Source organism: Cheilinus undulatus, linkage group 4 (assembly GCF_018320785.1).
Source record: "Cheilinus undulatus linkage group 4, ASM1832078v1, whole genome shotgun sequence".
NCBI lineage: Eukaryota > Metazoa > Chordata > Actinopteri > Labriformes > Labridae > Cheilinus > Cheilinus undulatus.
In genome coordinates, this window is record NC_054868.1 from 25,237,252 (window position 1) to 25,255,156 (window position 17,905).

Consider the following 17,905-nt stretch of genomic DNA (forward strand, 5'->3'; position numbering starts at 1 on the left):
TCCTGCTTTGCATAACCACCAATGTCGCGCCTTTGATTGGACCACTCGCGGGATTATAATCTGCATTTTTTTTCTTTCATGACCACCACGCTTCGCCTTTCAATCTGCTTCTGGACGTCTCCGTCACTCCCCCTCCCGCCCGTGTCTATCCTTCATTAAGAGAAGCAGCCTGTCGCCGCCTGCCGCTGCTCAAACGTGGAGGAAAGGACACGAAGAGGGACGCTTGCAGCTCCATTGTTAGTTAGTCTGGTGAAATTTACGACTCGTCCGACATATTTAGTGCATTTAGCGCCAGTGCTGGATCAGAGAAGGAGAGACTGGTTATTTCTCTAGGAGTCCTCCGGAACAGACACGGCGGTTGAAGGTATGTTTAATTTATTACGTTGCAACGGTTCTAGCGCGAGCGACATTTTTTAAGTTATGTTTTTTAACAGTCTCGTTTCTTTCATCATTTTAACTCTTAAGTACCTCAGAATGATGTTCGGCTGAGTAAAACGCGCCCTCTTTTTTGCCGTGCCTTCCTAATGAACCAAACATTACTTGCTCTGAAGCCAGACGCCCTCTTTGTAGTGTGCAGCGGCCAGCGTGTGGCTGGATGTGATGATGGATGTGTAACGTAAACGCTAGCATGGCACGGTAACGTTTGGGCGGTGGTTTCAATGTGTGTTTTGTTCCCTCATGCCATTTAGCATACCATCCGCTGCCATGCTCCAGGTAGTATCAGGTTCAAGCTATTGACTGGTGTGTTTCATTTGTTTCTCTCAGCGAGCTACCACAGCGTTACACTGCTATTGTTCTGTGAGGCTAAAACTGGGCCTTTTGCTAAACCCGGGAGAGCTCAGCGGGCTTGTTTTAAGAGACAAATGGTGTTATTTTAGCTCCACTTGAGGCTTAAAACAACACCCACGAGCCCTGAAAACAATGGTTCAAAAAGTGGGCTCCTGAGACCACCTGCCACCCGGGGGTCCATGACAGGAGTTGGATAATGTTTGGACAGTTTGGTGTCACATCGTTGACATGTATCTTGAGTATTTTCACGTCTACCCTTAAAAACTCCAATGCATAAATCCATAGTTTATGTAGCCTTGATCATGGGTTTAAAAACAATGGGTTTGAAAAACCGATGTTGAATTGCATCTGTTTTCTTGCCTATAACCCCCATGTATTTTCAGTTCTTCCTTTCCAGGATGGCATTATGTCCGTTCTCATATTTGCATCCCTACACATGTAGTGATCTCATTGTTGACTTGGCAGACTGACATTAGAAAAGGGAGGAGTACAGAGAACTCGGAGGCAGACCATCAGACAGCATCGTCTGCAGATCTCAGTGATGAGATGGATGCTGCTTTTGCTCAGTTACATAATCAGTATGTTTTGGGCTTTATGGGTGTGGTAGGCAGGGGCTGGGCAGTGACTCTCTTGGCTTGCAAGGGGTATTTGACATGCAGATACTCACTGTGGCCTTTGTCACCCCCCTGAAGACTCTCCTGCTACTGCTGCCAGGGTGGAAGAGTCGTTGCTGAGGAGTTTATTGACACCAGGGTGTGAAACTAAGTGTGAATGACACACACACATGGCCTTACACTCCCACTTCCTGTTATTCTGGCCAGGATCCAAGAGTTCATTGCTGGATCCCTGATACTGACTCTTATTTGAAACGCCACCATAGAGCCTAGCAGCCTGCTGGTGTGAAAATAGTTGTGCCCTTCCTCTTTTGAATGAAAAAACTAAGTTTCACATGAAGTAGCTCAATTGGAGATCCACGTGCCTATAACCCAGTGGGCTTTGGTCGAATGGAAACAGAGAAATATAATCACCATGTCACTGATCAGATATTTGAACTCGGGTATTTACCAATTTCATTCATGTGTTTTCTTCTGTACTTGATATTTGCTTCATCGAATATTTAGAAAAGACATTGTTTCAGTTTTTAAACCCAATATGTAGGAAAGGCCTGATTGTGAAACCTTGGGCATTACCTGTGCCTTTTATGGATTTAACATTACACTGGACCATTATTCACAAAGCAAATAACAAAGCAGTAACATGTTTGTTAAGACGTAGACCGAAAGGGCTAACTTACTGTTAGAGGACTTATGGGATTTGGGAGAGGTGCTGAGTAAGAGGTACTGTCAACACTGCTCACAGACACTGCACTGTATCTGAATACATATATCTTTGTTAATTCCCAAGGATCCACACTCCTGTCCCCGATTCAGCCTCTGCAGCTGGACACAGCCTGTGTTTATATACTGCTTAGCTACTTCCACTGCTCACACCTCTGTTTCCCTTTCCTCTTCCTAAAAGCCAAAGCAAACCTTAAGAGGAGCCTGTAGTTTGAACATTACTGATGCAATGCTGAACCATTCTTCCTGAACAGGGCATGTCAAGCAAAGGGAGCAGTAGTGCAGGAGCCATTATCTGCATCTGTATGAGATTTGTTTTTCTGCTAAATGAGGACAATTATCTTGTTGATGTACAAAAACTGGACTTATTACCTGTATTTTCTTAACAGAACTGCAGTGACTTGAAGTTTAAGATATGTTGTATTGAAGTTATGATAGAAACTTCAACACTAGACTTCATTAACCTGCACTTTTTTCCATTATAGATCTGATCTGTAGGCCTAATGGGCTGGCTGCAGTTGTTCTTTGTGTCAGGCATTGCTGAGAGATATGCAGGTGGTTTACACTGTCACCTTTGCAGTTGTGTTATGTTTGCCAAACCATGGGAACAAATCAAGCCACATGCTTAGTCACTGAGTGAAAAACCTGTTCTGTTTTTTACTGAAGTACCGCCAGTGCTAGGGCTGGGCATTTAATCGCAAATTAGATTAAATCGCAATATGGCCTACTGCAATTTTCAAACCGCAGCAGATGCAATATTTCTCTAACCTAAAATGTATGTCAAAATACCAGTTTAATAATTTTTTAAAGACACAGATGTTTTGTTCTATACATCGTGCAAGCATTCAGTGGTCATTCTTATTCAAGTAGTTTGCGAAAAATCCTACTCTCCTTATTTTTGTATACATTTGTACCATTAAGAATGAGAAATACATGAAGTCAACATTCCTTTCAATATAGCTATTCATATGAAATTTGCAATGAGTCACAATAATCACAATGAGATATTTTTCCAGTTTTGGTCAGCCTTAGTTGAATCTACTAAATATTGTGTTAAGAAATACATAAGATAAGCCTTAGAATAATTGCATATTAAATCGCAATCACATTTTTGGGGAAAAAAATAGCAATTAAAATATGTTGAAATAAGGCTGGTGTAAACATTCAAACCACTGAGATCTTCATCTGACTAAACTTTTGATTTGGAGCGTTAGAAAGTTGTTCACGTCTTTCCTGGCTTAATATGAACACATGACATCACCAGTCTTAATGGAGAATTACTTTGCCCCCTAATGTTACAATGATATAAAATCACCAAGCAGTTCATCTCAGTACAGTCTGCTGTCAGCTGATGTCACTGCCTTTTATTAAAAGTTTTTGTTTGTTCATTGTGAGGTAGTTTCCAAAATCTATCAGCCACAGTGGCCTATGGGTCATTAAAATAATCATAACAGAGATATTTATGCCTGAAAACAGTCAGTTTAATCCTGAGCTTCTGTCTCTCTGCTCTGGCACTGAGCCAGGCAGCTCGCTCCGATCAGAAGCAATTTTAGAATTGGAGAGGATTGTATTTTTCTTTATTGAGCGTGGCTTCAGCTCATTCAGCCGACACGCCAACACCATCCTAGAGCAGATTTTATGCCTGATTTTTTCATGATTTTGAATCTTGATTGGATAAATTTAGAGAAGTTTGTCATGGTTCATAACACAGTAGCCTGTCATACAACAAACATTAAATATTGTTTTTTTTTTAACCACTTTGCAGGGAGTTTAAGAATCATATTGTAGTTAGAGGTATAACTTTTTACCAGTTCCAATCCCATTCTGATACAAACCGATGGTGATGGTGATACTGATTTTTGTTAATCATTGTTAATATTCTTATTGTTTTTGGTGGTATTATGTGTTAGATTTCAAAAAGCTCTTGTAAGCTTAAAACAGTATTTCTTATTTAGACCAAAAATATTTTTAAATATATTGAACTTAATATTGTTTGCTTCACATAGAAACGGGTGATGGCAACAAATCTAATGGTGTCAATTCAAATATTTGAAACTGCAGTCGACTGGAAAAAGTAGCAATAACTAAAAACAACAAACCACACCAGAGGGCTACTGCAGCAAACTGAATATTTTTGATAAAAGGTTAACACTGTATAAAAAGTAAATGTGTAGAAATAAATATCTACAAAAATAAAACAAAAAAGCATCCCTCTTATAATAAGTGAAGAAATAATCAACTAAACAGGACATATCTAAGGGCTAGTGCAGCAGGAAGCAAAAAATGTGAAGTTTTCAACCAATAATGGACATGAAAGTGCTAGAAATGTAGAAAATATATGCAGATTTGTGTGACATGCACACCGGATTTTATCTTTTCTGTTTACAACTGCACGCTGTGTTATACTCTTTTAGACATGTTCCCCAGTATACATCTGTATAGTTTCTCCCTTTTCACCTTTGTACATTTTTTTTTGATGTTTATACTCTATTTCTTAATTTTATTTTGCTGCTATATATTTTCTATAATGATCTTTTTAAGTCTAGCCGCATAATATTTTTAGAGGCCTCTTAATATTTTTATTCTTCTTCTATGTCATTTGTTTTGCACCCAACACCAAGCCAAATTCCCTGTATGTGATAATGTACTTGGCAATAAAACCCAACCCTGATTCTGAAAATGACACTGGATTGTGTGGTTTAGGAATGCCAGTTTCTGATAGCAAACAGCACTTCTGCTCCAAATGCTCCATATAATGGCAAAATCTGATGTTTTCCTCTCCAGATAGTGGAGTTCAGCCCTTCGCAGTAATAATATTAAATCACAATATCATAAAAGGAAGACACAATGCCCTGAAATGCTTATTCAAGAAATACAACCCCCTTCTCCCCCTAAAAGAAGCCAGTGATGGCACACTGAGTTCATGTCTGAGCATTAGATCGCAAAAAAATGTTTTTGTAAGCCTCTTTATGCTCACTACTTTGTGACTGCACCTACAGTTTTAAATTTCACTCCTCTTTTGCCGAGTTAATACCACATTTCTTAATATGGGTGTTCACAATAAAATCACCCAAGGAAAACAAAAACTATGGACTTTAATTGTGAAGAATTTGTTGGAAGTACCACTTTTATCATTGCTTTAACTTAGTTTCAGCAGTGGTGCCAGACACAGTGTTCACAGCAGCGCTGTCGCTCTTATCTTGTTAAATGCCACAACCTGCTTCTTTGAATCATCATGAAGTTAAAACTAGTGAGTCATGAGTTAAAATATAACTTTGCATAGGGCTGGGCGATTATGGTAAAAATCAAAATCACAGTGAAAATGCCGTAATTTGGATTGCTGACATGGTTTTGTGCCATCAGTCTGATTAAAAAATTATGTGTGTATATAGGACCCACTACTGATATTTGATTGGCGTGGTCCCATCTGTATTTCTAATGTTCCACATCAGTTTGGCATGAGCTGCTTAAGTCAGAATTAAAAAACCCCTTCAAAACCAAAATCAAAGTAATCAGTTTACCCCTACTAGAGACAAAGACAAGCTGCCAATCTTTTATTTTAGAGCCTGTGTGCTGATGTTTTGCTTGATCTGATATTTTACTTGTTGCAGATTTATTTCACATTAACTGATCATAAATTGGTCATCATTTGGTCCGGCTCTGTGAATTTTTCCAAATTAAAAAAAAAAAAAATGCTGAACTAGAATCTGTTATCATGTTTAGCAGAGGGATTTTGGCACTTTTTGGCTTGTTCCATGCCTCAGAAGTCACTAGAAAAACCAGAGCAGCTGAGTGGAAAGCACAACCCCTGCCCAGTGCTGAGCATTTGCATCTGCTTGGAAGTCAGCTGCTTTTTACTGCCTGCAACTAGTGTCAGTCTCCAGCCCACATCCCCATGGAAATTTAATCCCAAATCCTCAGTGCTCCACTGCATCTGTTGAGGTTGACATTCAGGGTTAAACCATATTTCATCATCCGCCCTTCATGTTTTTGCGTGCCTCTCGTGTTGCTCTGGGTTGTTCAGCTGTGGAATGAGGAGACGGTGTGGTGCTGTGAGGCTCGTCACTGTGGTTTGCAGCCTGGCACTCTCCTGCCCATTAGTATAAAGTGGTGGACGCTAGCGCTGCATTTTTAGGCACTCAGTCTGTCTGGGACAGTGAAGCTGGGCTGGGTGCACTGTAATTATTGAAAGAGTAATTCAGCACTTTCGTAGTCTGTTTGTTAGTTCACTTGGGTAGCCTTGAATCCCATCCCGAAGAAACATTTTGCTATGCTGTGCATCTTTGCGGTTTACATCTATATGAATAAACAGTGCATTGGATCACAACTCTCAGTTTGGGTTGGATCACTGATTTTTTTCACTGGTAGTTTTTCCTGATCAGCCAAAAAAGAGAGCGTCTGTGTTAATTTCCTACTCCTCAACTAGCTAGTGAGTTAAAATGTGCACTTTAAAAACAAAAAAATCAAAATGCATCTCATGAATCTTAATATTGTGCCAGATCATTTTTCCATTCCATTGGTAAAACAAGTTTGATAATTGTGAACTCCCTTTTTATCTAGAAAATGCTTTTAAAGCTCAGTGTACAACAAAAAATAATCGAAACAAGAAGCTCCATCATTTTCATTACAATACTGAACATGTGACGCACAATGACACGCCGCCTGCTCATGCAGCATGTGTGTAGGGATTATATCTTTAGTTTTTATGTAAAACACAAAAGTTGGTAGCAGAGTTTTTTTTTGGTTAAGTTTACAGCTGCTGACCACAATAGGCGTAACATAATCAACATTAACTTTATGATTGATATTCTATGCAGCCGCCAGCTGATACCTGCATGAGAAATGCAGGTGTGGTGAGACAGAATGGAGAAAAGATGAAGCAACTATGAAAATGTGTAACCGAATGCCCAGAAATATAAACACATGATGACAGATTTCTATGTGAAAGTCTGAAAAAAACTTGCATGTATGACTATATTTTGTTGGACATCAATATGCAGATCACATTTGGTGGAGCCTTGAAGGTGATCTGAATAGATCAGATCACTAGTAGTATAACCTCCTGACTGTAGTCTCACATCTGCACCATGTCTGTAGATTCACCAAAGGGCTTCTGCATGGAAAGTTTCTTGGGATGGATGGGATTAAAAGTTTCTATTGTCTCTACTACCTGTATTATTGGTTAAAAGCTATTATGTTCGCCATACGTTTGGAGCATGTTATATGTAGTGAATGTCTTTTCCTTTTGGTAACTTTAATCTATAAAGAACCCGACCTGTTTTCCTTCATTGTATTAATTTATCTTTTAAAATATGTGCGCTCACCTTATTCAACTCTCAGGTAAAAAGTGACAGCCCTGTTGTGTGTTTCACAACATTCAGGGGTGTGGCTGTGGGTTTGGCAGGCTGTCAGAGAGTCAGGCATGCTATGTGCAAGGATCACTGTCCATCTGGCCTCAGTTCACCCTGCCTCGTCACAGGCCCCGTAACTGATCTAGCCCTCGGGCTCTCCATCATGGTATTGACTCTCTGCCTGCCCATCCAAAGCCTGTTGGCTGGTGCATGGGAGAGAAGATGCTGGATTGTATTATCACAGTTAAACTGATGTCAGCTCTGGCTTCCATACAGCCAATCATCCTGGATGGAAACACTGAATTAGCTTACTGTTTAATATTGAATTAATCAATAGAGAAAAAATCAACATGAGGTAGTAGTGTTTCTTGTTTTTTGCATGCCTGCACACTTGCTGTCTTGAGCCCCTCCTGTCTACTTCACAGTGAGAGGAAATGGGAAATAAAAAAAGAATAAGAGAGGAGATAACATGGGGCAAAGGTCTTTGGCAGTACCTTGGTATGTGTTTTATACTGCAGTGTGCCTGTTTAGAAGTTATTTTACAGATATAGCTTCAACTATCTACTTTTCTATCCCTTCATGTAATGAAATTGCAGCTTTGTTTTACATTTTACCACGTCCTCCTTTAAAAAATAAATGTAAGATAAGATATTGTGTAAGATTGCCTTTGGGTGCCTGCTCTACCAACTGAGCTTAACCTGCACCCACTTCAGGATTCTTATATGATAACTAATCATCCCCCCTGTTAAAATTCATTCTCCTGGATGCTCTTAAGACTCTGAGCAAGTGAGCAAAAGCTAGCCAATCAAAACTCTGGATTTTTGACCTCCAGGGAGAAATATGTAACTTTATCACTTATGATGTGTAAATCTATAAAACTACACCCCTGATTAGAGAATGAAGATAACATTGTATGAGTCTTCCTGTGTTTATTAGGCAGGTTGAAAGCATGTAAACTTGCTCGTAGACTGCAAGGAGACGCCCTCATTCACCCTGCACCCCATTTGATACCCTTGGGTTCTTTCAGGTGAAGTTTCAACATCAGCTGCTCCCTCGTCCCGTTGCACAAGTTAATCCACTCAAAATCCACCCCCACTCCCCCCGACACCATGCTCGAGGGGGTTACATAGTGCGCAGGGCAGACAATAGAGCTTGTCTGCCCACCCTCCCCCTCTTGGTACCCTAATGTTCTACTCAATTATGCAGGAAAACACTCAAGATCATCATGGTGGTGGTGGTGATGGTTGTTTTTCTCCAGATTTGATGCTCTCACTCCTTTGCCCCACTTTGATGATACCCTCCCCAGACTTCACTCTCCCCTAACTCAGCCTGTCCTGGTTTGCAGCACGAGTTGGCCGGTGCTTTTTTGAAAACATTGCCAGCTCTGGAACAGATTGTAACCCATTTCCCTGCAGCCTTTTAGACCAGTAGCTGCTGCCAGAATCTGCTAGTTCATCCCTTTGTGGCTGCCACTCCCTTAAAGGCTAACTGGCTTAGTCCACTTAACTTGTAGCCACACTTAACCACCTGCTCCTAATGGCCTTATTGAGTGGCTTACAGTCACTTAGCACATTGTTAGTGTCCCGTATGGAATTGATTAGAATAAGCTGCAGCTTAGCACCAAGCCTCACAGTCTTTGATGATTTTTCTTCCTCTGTCTGTCCAGTGACAATATTGTGTATATTTTTTCCCCCTGTGGAGCAGCCAAGCATTTTGTCAAGAGAATTCACCCTCATTCACAATACTTGTCCAATCAGCCAGTTTACTCTGTTCAAGCTACAAATTCTTCAGTGCCTTTTTTGTGTTGGATAGCAGATTTGATCTGATGGTGGAGCCATCCTGGTAGTGCCTACTTGAACTAGGCAGGGCTTGATGCTAACTTTTTTCGCGAGGAGCACATGTGCTCCTAAGTTGAAAAAGTGAGGAGCACATAAAGAAATTTAGGGGCACAATGAAAATTGATCAAATAATATGTTTTCCATAAAAAACATGATGCAAATAGACATTTACAAGCAAAATTATTTAATGAATTTGTATACAAAATGTACAGAAAGGTGAAATCATCAAGTTTTGAAAAAGTATTGCAATTTAATTTTTTCTTTAATGTTACTAATTTTGGTACTTTAAATTTACTTTGAACTTGGCAACTTCAGTCAGAGTCGGTCTAAGTGACTAATAGGTTTCATTTTTGTGTGTTTCGTACAGTCTGGGGACTCGGTCTGTTTTGGAACGGTTGCACTTTGGTTTGGTTTGCATTCACACTGCTCTTGGCCAAATGGACCAAACCGTCTGAACACTACGGATGGAGATCAAAACCCGGGTCCATAAGAACCTGGTTCTGTGTTTTTGAAATACCCGAAATCAATAACATTTTAGCTTATTGATACTGCTATCGAGTCTCTCAGGCTCTGTGATGTAATGTCATTTTAAGATACAAGTGTTGTAAAAACATACACTAGTTCTTTCAAGGGGAACACAAACTAGAAATATTGTGCATCACATTAGACCAAAATGTACCTTCGGCTGTCAGCTTGAGGAAAAAGACGCCGTCTGTGAGACGCAACACTCATCTCTGCCTGCGGTGGGAGTAACAGGCTCTCATATCTCTCACTTCAGCTGCTTCATAGTTTTCTTCTTCAGCTGCTCAGATAAATGCTGAAAAGTGCTTCAAAACTTTGAGCAAGTCCTGTTTGTTAACAATATTAATCCAGTGTACAAATCCACGGTGGAATCGGCAGAGTTAAAGTTAGCGAACTTTACGAGCTAAAGATGGAAGATTTGATATGTTCAGGTAACCCCAGTAAATTAGATGACTAGTCGAAATGTTATGATGTGTTCAAATGCCACATAAAAATGGGAAAATTTAGTTTTGGACGAGAACCCTTAATAATTACAGTTGTGAATATAAAGAATGTGTTTATATTTGAGGGATGTAAAATAGATGTAACAGACTGAATTACAGCTTTTTAACTCAAACACTACTCAGTGTAAATATTCGTCCCCATTTTGTTTTTCCACCAAACTATAGAAAAGTATCGACAAACCCAATCCCTACTGAACACCTACAACCTCTGCCCGTTAGGGGCACTGTCGTGACAGACAAATGGCGACCAAGAAGAAAAGCCGGCATAGAAGAAGACAAAATGGGGAAATCCAGCACCTTCCGCCGGTCTTTTCTCCACATAAACAATGAAAAATCACCAAATTACGCTGTCTTGGGGTTTCTGCTCTTACATTGGGGCATTATGAGCAGCCAGCGAGATTGTGAGCTGTCCAACATGTCGTTCTTAACATGAGACGAATAAATAAGCACGGATGACGATGTGTTGCTATGGCTACACGGGCGCCAAGTGAGGCGTCTCTCCTTTGGCTGCTTTGGCTGATTTTTTTATGCGCACATGTGCCCCTAAATATTTGTTACAGTTTGCACAAACCTATTTTTAGGCGAAAATGCGAGTGAAACACTTGCACTGTCGAGCCCTGCTAGGGATGCACTGCAAGTCTGCAGTCACAGCCTTGATATCTGGTGCTGCATTTCTTCAGTCATACACTCAGCCTCCAAAAAAGAAGACTGAATAAATAAGTTAGTCAAAATAGAAGAAACCTTTGACCAAGCATTCCTTTTTTTGTGACGTCAGTTCTCTGCTGGAAATGCAGTTGGTTGACAACATGATTGAAAGTGGAGCCTGTCTTAAGTTCTTCCATATTAATAAACTACTTCAAATGATTTGGCTGGTGGATGAAGAACAAGGGTTAAAATGGGCTGTCAAACTATTTTTGAGGTTTATATAACATTTAGTTTTGATTGCTTTGGAACCAAAGCTGCATGCTAACACCACAGATATCTCAACATGACAGTTTCATCCTCTCTTAAATCATAGATGATAGACAAGTTTGATTCAACAACTAGAATTCCCTGCATGCTGCTTTTATTTAGTTTTTGTTCGGTCTCTCTTTCTGGTGGGACTTGATTCAAATGTCAACAGTTTATTCCTGATGTTGGACTTGTAGAGTGAACAGATCACATTTATCCCAGGTTTACTTTGAAAAAAATTTGCATAGTTCTGCAGGGATTCCTGGGAGAGATTCTCTGCAGATTGCAAATTTTTCAGTGTGAATACAGTTTATAGGGACTGAATTCAGTGATTGTCACAATCATCTTGTTATTGTGACAGAAAAAGAGAAGGCAGTCAGTCAGAAAGATCCTTGAGGCTTAATGAGGTTTTTGTCTACAGAAATTAGGTGTATGAGGTACTATGTAACTTTTTGATACAAGGAGCCTTGGTAGACAGCCCTGCCCCTTGAACACGTGCTCACTCCACATAGGGAAAAAAGTTCATAATTTTACAGGCACAAATGCAGATGGGCTAACCTGGCGTGCCAGATGGATTTGTTTCATACATCCATCTGGAAAACCTCTAATACACAGCATTTGGGAAAGGGCAAAGCCTTTGAGAAAAAAGGCAAAGTTTTGGAGCACTTCTCAGCATTTATCTGAGCAGCTGAAGAAGGAAACTGTCCTGAATGGTATGACCATGGCTTGATCCCATGTTGTTGTTAGCGTCTTTGCTGACATTAGCAAAGATGTGCTTTGCCCAAAGGTGAAACTTAAGACACAATGTGCTTCGGTGTAAAGACAGTTCATCACTGCAGTATGTACATTGTACACACAATTTTGGTTTATCTTAACTAACACTTGCCAGCTTTTTAAAAAGAAAATTGCCATTAAGCAGACCTGGGTCTGTCTCCTCACTCATCACTGCTGGCTCTCTGACCCGCCTCTCCCTTGCAAGTGAAGCCAAGATTTCTTTTTAGTGTGTTTTGTTATGCTGGCTTCTCTTTCTTCGTTGGTTGTTTTATAGTGAAACACAAACATGACTTCCACCTAGTGTAGGTCCTTGTTAACCTGACACCAGATGCATTTATTTCACACATCCATCTGGGAAACCTCTGACAGAGATCACTTGGGAAAGGGCAGAGCCTTTGAAAAAAAACTCAGAGGGTGATTGGATGAACGTTCTGTCTGTCACATCTTTACGGGACAATCAGAAAAAACACGTGACGTCGTAGCCCCTACCGAGGCGCGCCGCTGCTGATGGAGTAAACGATATAGAACTGCATAACTTGAACCATGGCGACTGTATACATGTCAGTACACGACTTATGTTTTTGAAAAGAAAATAACTAAATGCTGTTCTTTGTTCTTCTTTTAACAAAGAAATGTCATGTTCTGATATAACTGGCGCTTTAGCAGCATCCATGCTAATGTCTACCTCCATAATTGCACTGGCCTCTTGATGCTGCTTACTTACGTCATGACTGCCACGCCCTAAAGTACTGCCCCTCGTCGCTGATTGGTCCTGTCACTTTCTAACTGGGCCCAAACGGTTCAGACGGGAGTTTTGCAAGATGGATTCACCAGTGAGAAACACGGAATGGGAGACTCCATCTGCTTTGCAAGGTTAGGTCATTGTACCATGAAAAATAATTTAGGTGATAAATCATGTTTTATGATTAATTCATCATCCATACCAAATGACAGCTTCAGTTGACTTTCTCATGTTTCTGCCAAAAGCCCCTTCCCTGTCCTGGATCAGAGATTTTCCTAAATGCAAGGAATTTGTGTTTGAACATGTCTTTGCTCCCCACAGCCAGTTTGGCACTGAGCCAGAAGTCAATAATCCAATGTGTGTGTTGGACAGACACTGATAACTGCTGACAACTTCACTGACTTGATGTTTATTGGTTGTTTCTACAGCAGTGAAAACCGTCACTATCATTTTAAGAACCATTATACTTTGGGTAGATGGGCAGGAAGTAGATTAAGTATACTGATGCTTATAATTCTCTATAAAATGCATTTTCTTGTTAGTTTAGAAATATGATACAAAACCAACAATTAGTGTGCTTTAAGTATAATGGTAAGTACAGTAGATCTGAGCATCATCCTTGGCTGTTAAAATGGACTACGTTGTTTTTTTTTTTATAACATAGCTGCATAAAAGTACAACTATATTTATCTACAGTATTCTTTTATGTTGCCAAGAAGCACAGAGAACATTTTATGAAGTGTCGACTTCTTCTTTCTGTGGACTCCTGTCCTTCAGCTTGCAAAAGCTTGTCATTCAGTGTACACAATCAGACTTCAGTTTCTCAACCTCTTAGACTTATGATGTACTGTGTTAGTGTTTGTCTCAGGCCTGCTTAGACTTATGATACAGTCATCCATTCAACAGTGTCCTCCATGAAGTTGCATTCATAAACTCTTGGCTCATCTGTTCTCTGCCTTCCCTGTCCGCCTGCTGTAAGTGTTTGTGTTCCAACAGCAGATTGAATTTCTCTTCTTTCTCTCCCCCTCTCGGTCACTCTGAATGTGTGTGAACTAAACACTCACTTTGTGATACAGCAGAAACAAAACTACTGCCTTGTATGGTCCGATGAAGCAGTAGGCCTTTACATAGCCAATCATTCCTGTGTGACAACTTGCATACCCTTTTTAAGAATATTTTAAGATATGATGAAAACTGGTCATGCACATTTTGGAGATTTTGCAGAAGTGTGAGGAGTAGCAAGAGTTCAAGTGACAGTTTTCCCGGCATCTTGTCTGCTGCTCTGTAGCTTAGGAGGATGCGTTCCTTTCCCGGACTTGTTGAACCTCTTGTTTTGCTCTTTCTCTGGGCCTCACATGTGCACACGTGTTTGAATCCAAAGTCAAGTTGAATGCTCCCCTTTATTTCTTCCTGTGTACGTGCCTATCCCTAAACACACACCAGAGGAAAGTGAATGACAAACAGACAGAGGCCCTTCATATCTCATTTGTAAACATAGTCATACTCTGCTCTGCTTACACTGTGGGCTAATCGCTGCCAGACCTGTTACCATGGTCACACTCACCAGCCTCGCTATAATTTGTTTTTAAAGTCCAAAGGTGAGTCTGATAATGATAGAATGATAAATAAAACATGCCGCTGGAATAGAAAGAATGCAGGGAGTTGTGGGCAAGCCTTCTTTTTCTGCTATCCTGCATGTAAATTTGTGCAAATGACATTTTCACATCATGATCACTTTCATCCTACACATTCCTTCCTCACTCCTCACACACTCCTCCATCTTATGCATGTTGATCAGCACACATTCTTTAGCTCCCTCGGACCCTTTCTCTCCCTGTGACCTGCTCGGTCACACGCATGCACATCAACACACGCGCACTAGGAGCCAGCTGTCGGAGTGTGTAGCCCCCAGGATAGAGAGAGTCAGCAGAGCTGGAATGTGGATGGGTCAGATGTGATCCTGATACTGTTGCTGCTGTAGGCATGCACACTCTACCATTAATCATCAAGCAGAAGATGCAGTTTTGTCATCAATCTTGAAACTGAGACTTGGCATGAGGCCAATGGATTGACTGGTCTATCATGTAAACTGAGGATGCAATTTAAGGTTTCCATCATGAGTAGATCTGACAATTAAATGTAAAAACTGAATGTCACCAAAGCTGTCACGAGTCATTTCCCTTATGGTGAAAGTCAGCTTTACAGTCCTTCAGCTCACTGTGTTTTAGGAACTACAGTTCATGTTGTTGTTCACATTGAACATCAAACTTGGTTGTTACAGTACCAAAGCTCACCACTGATCATTGCTCTATGGACAGAACTTTTACCAGGTGCCTTGCTCTCAAACAATTGTATAATGTTGTTGCAGACTTGCATTAAGCCAGCGTTGCATGGCAAAGTTCACTTGACCTCATTTACACACAATAGGATTGACCCTATCCAGTTTTTTAATACCATTAAACCTTTCCAAAATCTTCCCATGGTACACAATGTTACAGCTATGTAATTTAAAAAACATGTTATACAAGAGACAGGTCAGATAAAAACTTGATGACATGCCGACTATGCACCTCTACACTCATTTCATTCAGTCGTTTCAGTAAATGCTTCTTCAATCCAAAAACAAAATATACTTCACTGGTAACCTTGGTTACTTTAGGATGAATGGTCAGATGAAGCTTTGTTCCTTTCTTCCTCTAATTCTATGCACACTGGTGCCTGCATGCTCTCTGTTCCCCTCTTTTGCTGAGTAGCTGCCTAAAAATAATAATCAAAAAACTAAAGCTATCAGATAGGATCCAATAATGTAAAGCAGTGGTTCTCAACTGGTGGGTCAGGCCCCAAAAGTGGGTTGCTGAGCTCTTTTCAGTGGGTTGTAATTGGTGTGCCTGGGAAAAAACTGTGGCAAAAAGTCCACAATGTACTCAAGGTCTAGCTTAATTATGTCCGTACATTTGGCAGCTTTTTAAACCATAACTTGTTAAGCAGACTCAGGCCTGTCTCCTCACTCATCACTTCACCTCTTCACCCTCAGGCACGTAAACATCCGTGCTGGACTACAGGAGGAAGTTGTGGTCAAACCTTGCCTTATGATTCACTTGCATTTTTATTTGTTTTAGCCTGAAAGGTTTTCCAGATTAATCATTTATGCATTGACGTCAAAGCCCTAATTTATTCTTAACATGTACACACATAACCCAACAGATTTTTTAATGACCATGATTTAAGTAAAGAAAAAGTATTTTATTCACAAGAATATTTTGTTTTGTTGTAGTTTGAACTCTGAGATAGTGATGCTACTCATTAAAATTTGATTCAGGAGAAATGTAATCTCAGAAATCCTTCTAGAAAAAAATATATCTGGAAAACTGGATTTTTTTGCTTGTCATTCCAAGATAACTATGTCTATAACCCAGAATAAAAACATCAAAACTTTATTTCCTCATGTGAATACATTCCTCTACTGTACTAACAGGGTGACATGCATTGTATGCTGGATTTTATGGTTCCCTGATACAAGGCATTACCATATTACTGTCCATATTACTGAACAACAGCATGCATGTTGCCCAGGCACCTGGCTGGCGCTGTTCTTTAGTTTCCAAAGTCTGTTAAACAGCTTTCCTAATGCAGGACCAATTGCAACAATGTAGTGCAAGAAAAAACAAAATGTACAGTATTTTTAAGATGAGATAAAAAGACAAGGAATGTGATAACAGTTGCATATGGGGTAGCAGTAAGTATTTTGCACTAATATTTTTCCCTTTTTATCACCTAATGTGGTCTAATTTTAAATGACCCATAGGGATTATTAGGTCTTTTCTTTTTTGGACTTGAATTCCTTTTTTTCAAATCAGACCGAGGATCGAGTAGGAAACTAGGGATATGGAGACTGGGGAGAAAGCACAAGCCAGATTTGAACCTGTGCTGCCTGCTTCAAGGACATCAGCCTCTGTACATAACAGACATAAACTCAGGGCTACCAGCACCCCCAAATATTAGATGTTTTAGAAGGTCAATAACCCTTATTCTCCTTCTGCTTTTGTGTTTTTTCTGTTTAATATTTGCAGACAGCAGTGTAGAGTGAATCCACAGATGTTAAGCCCTGCATCCTTATCAACAGTCCCCCCTCCACCACCACCTCCGTCAGTCCACACAATGCATACCAAACCCCTGCCATGCTATAAACACAACTAAATCCCCTCTGCTTGTATTAGACACAGCATTAAAAGTGACCCATTTTGTCAGGCACCGCTTCTTACGCCTGGGCTCGTAGAGTGACGGACTGATAGATGGACTGCGACAGATGTAATTAAACTGCCTCCAGACAGAGGTCACTTCAGATTTAATGACACATTAGGCTATATTTCTTTATTAGAAGAGGTTGAGACTGTAAATACCATCGAGGCCACCGAGTTCTTACTCTGTCTAGACAGACTCCCCCCCTACAATCCTGCAAAGTAATGGCTCTTTTATCACACACTTCTCTGCTGCTTTGACAAAACTTGCATCAGTGAAGTTTTCTAGACCTTTGTATTCATTATTGAAAGACTTGCACATTGTAATTGTCACCACAAGCATTGAGCTAATAGTGATGGTAACTGTGAATAGGCATGCTATGTCCTGAATATGGTTTTAAATCTTCAGTAAAATAGCCTTTGTTATGTAAATGCAGATTCAGAAAACCAAGCGATTGAGGGTTTCTCTGTGAATTTCATCAAAATGTATGAAGCTGTTGTTCTTGACCTGGCAGTCCTTTAAAAAATCTGCTATTGTTGTGCAGTCATTTTATAATCCTAAAATCTGAATATTTGACTCAACACGTTCCCTGAGGTTTTAACAGCTCAACAAATCCTAAAACCGTGTTTAGTATTCGTATCTGATGGATATGAGAACAAGAAGTTCTCTGTGATTTACTAAAACATTGCTTGTCCGTGTCTATGGATGGGATTTATCTGATCTATTCACTTCACTTCAGTTTTGCGTCACACCGTGTCAGCTGGTTAGAGATGATGCCTTTACTTGCCCAGAAGGGGGTCATCACATGAGGAATGTGATTCACTCTGGTGTCTGCTAAGCTCCTGGCATTAGAGGCTGG

At 40.2% G+C, this 17,905-nt stretch overlaps 1 protein-coding gene across 1 annotated transcript in view; it reads left to right on the forward strand.

Annotated features, from left to right (window-relative positions):
* Positions 1 to 17,905, forward strand: part of si:ch211-214c7.4 — a 40,441-nt gene continuing 22,536 nt past the window's right edge. The window contains exon 1 of the mRNA XM_041784722.1: positions 1 to 364. The gene's annotated coding sequence lies outside the window, so the exon portion shown is untranslated. The remainder of the gene's footprint in view (positions 365 to 17,905) is intronic.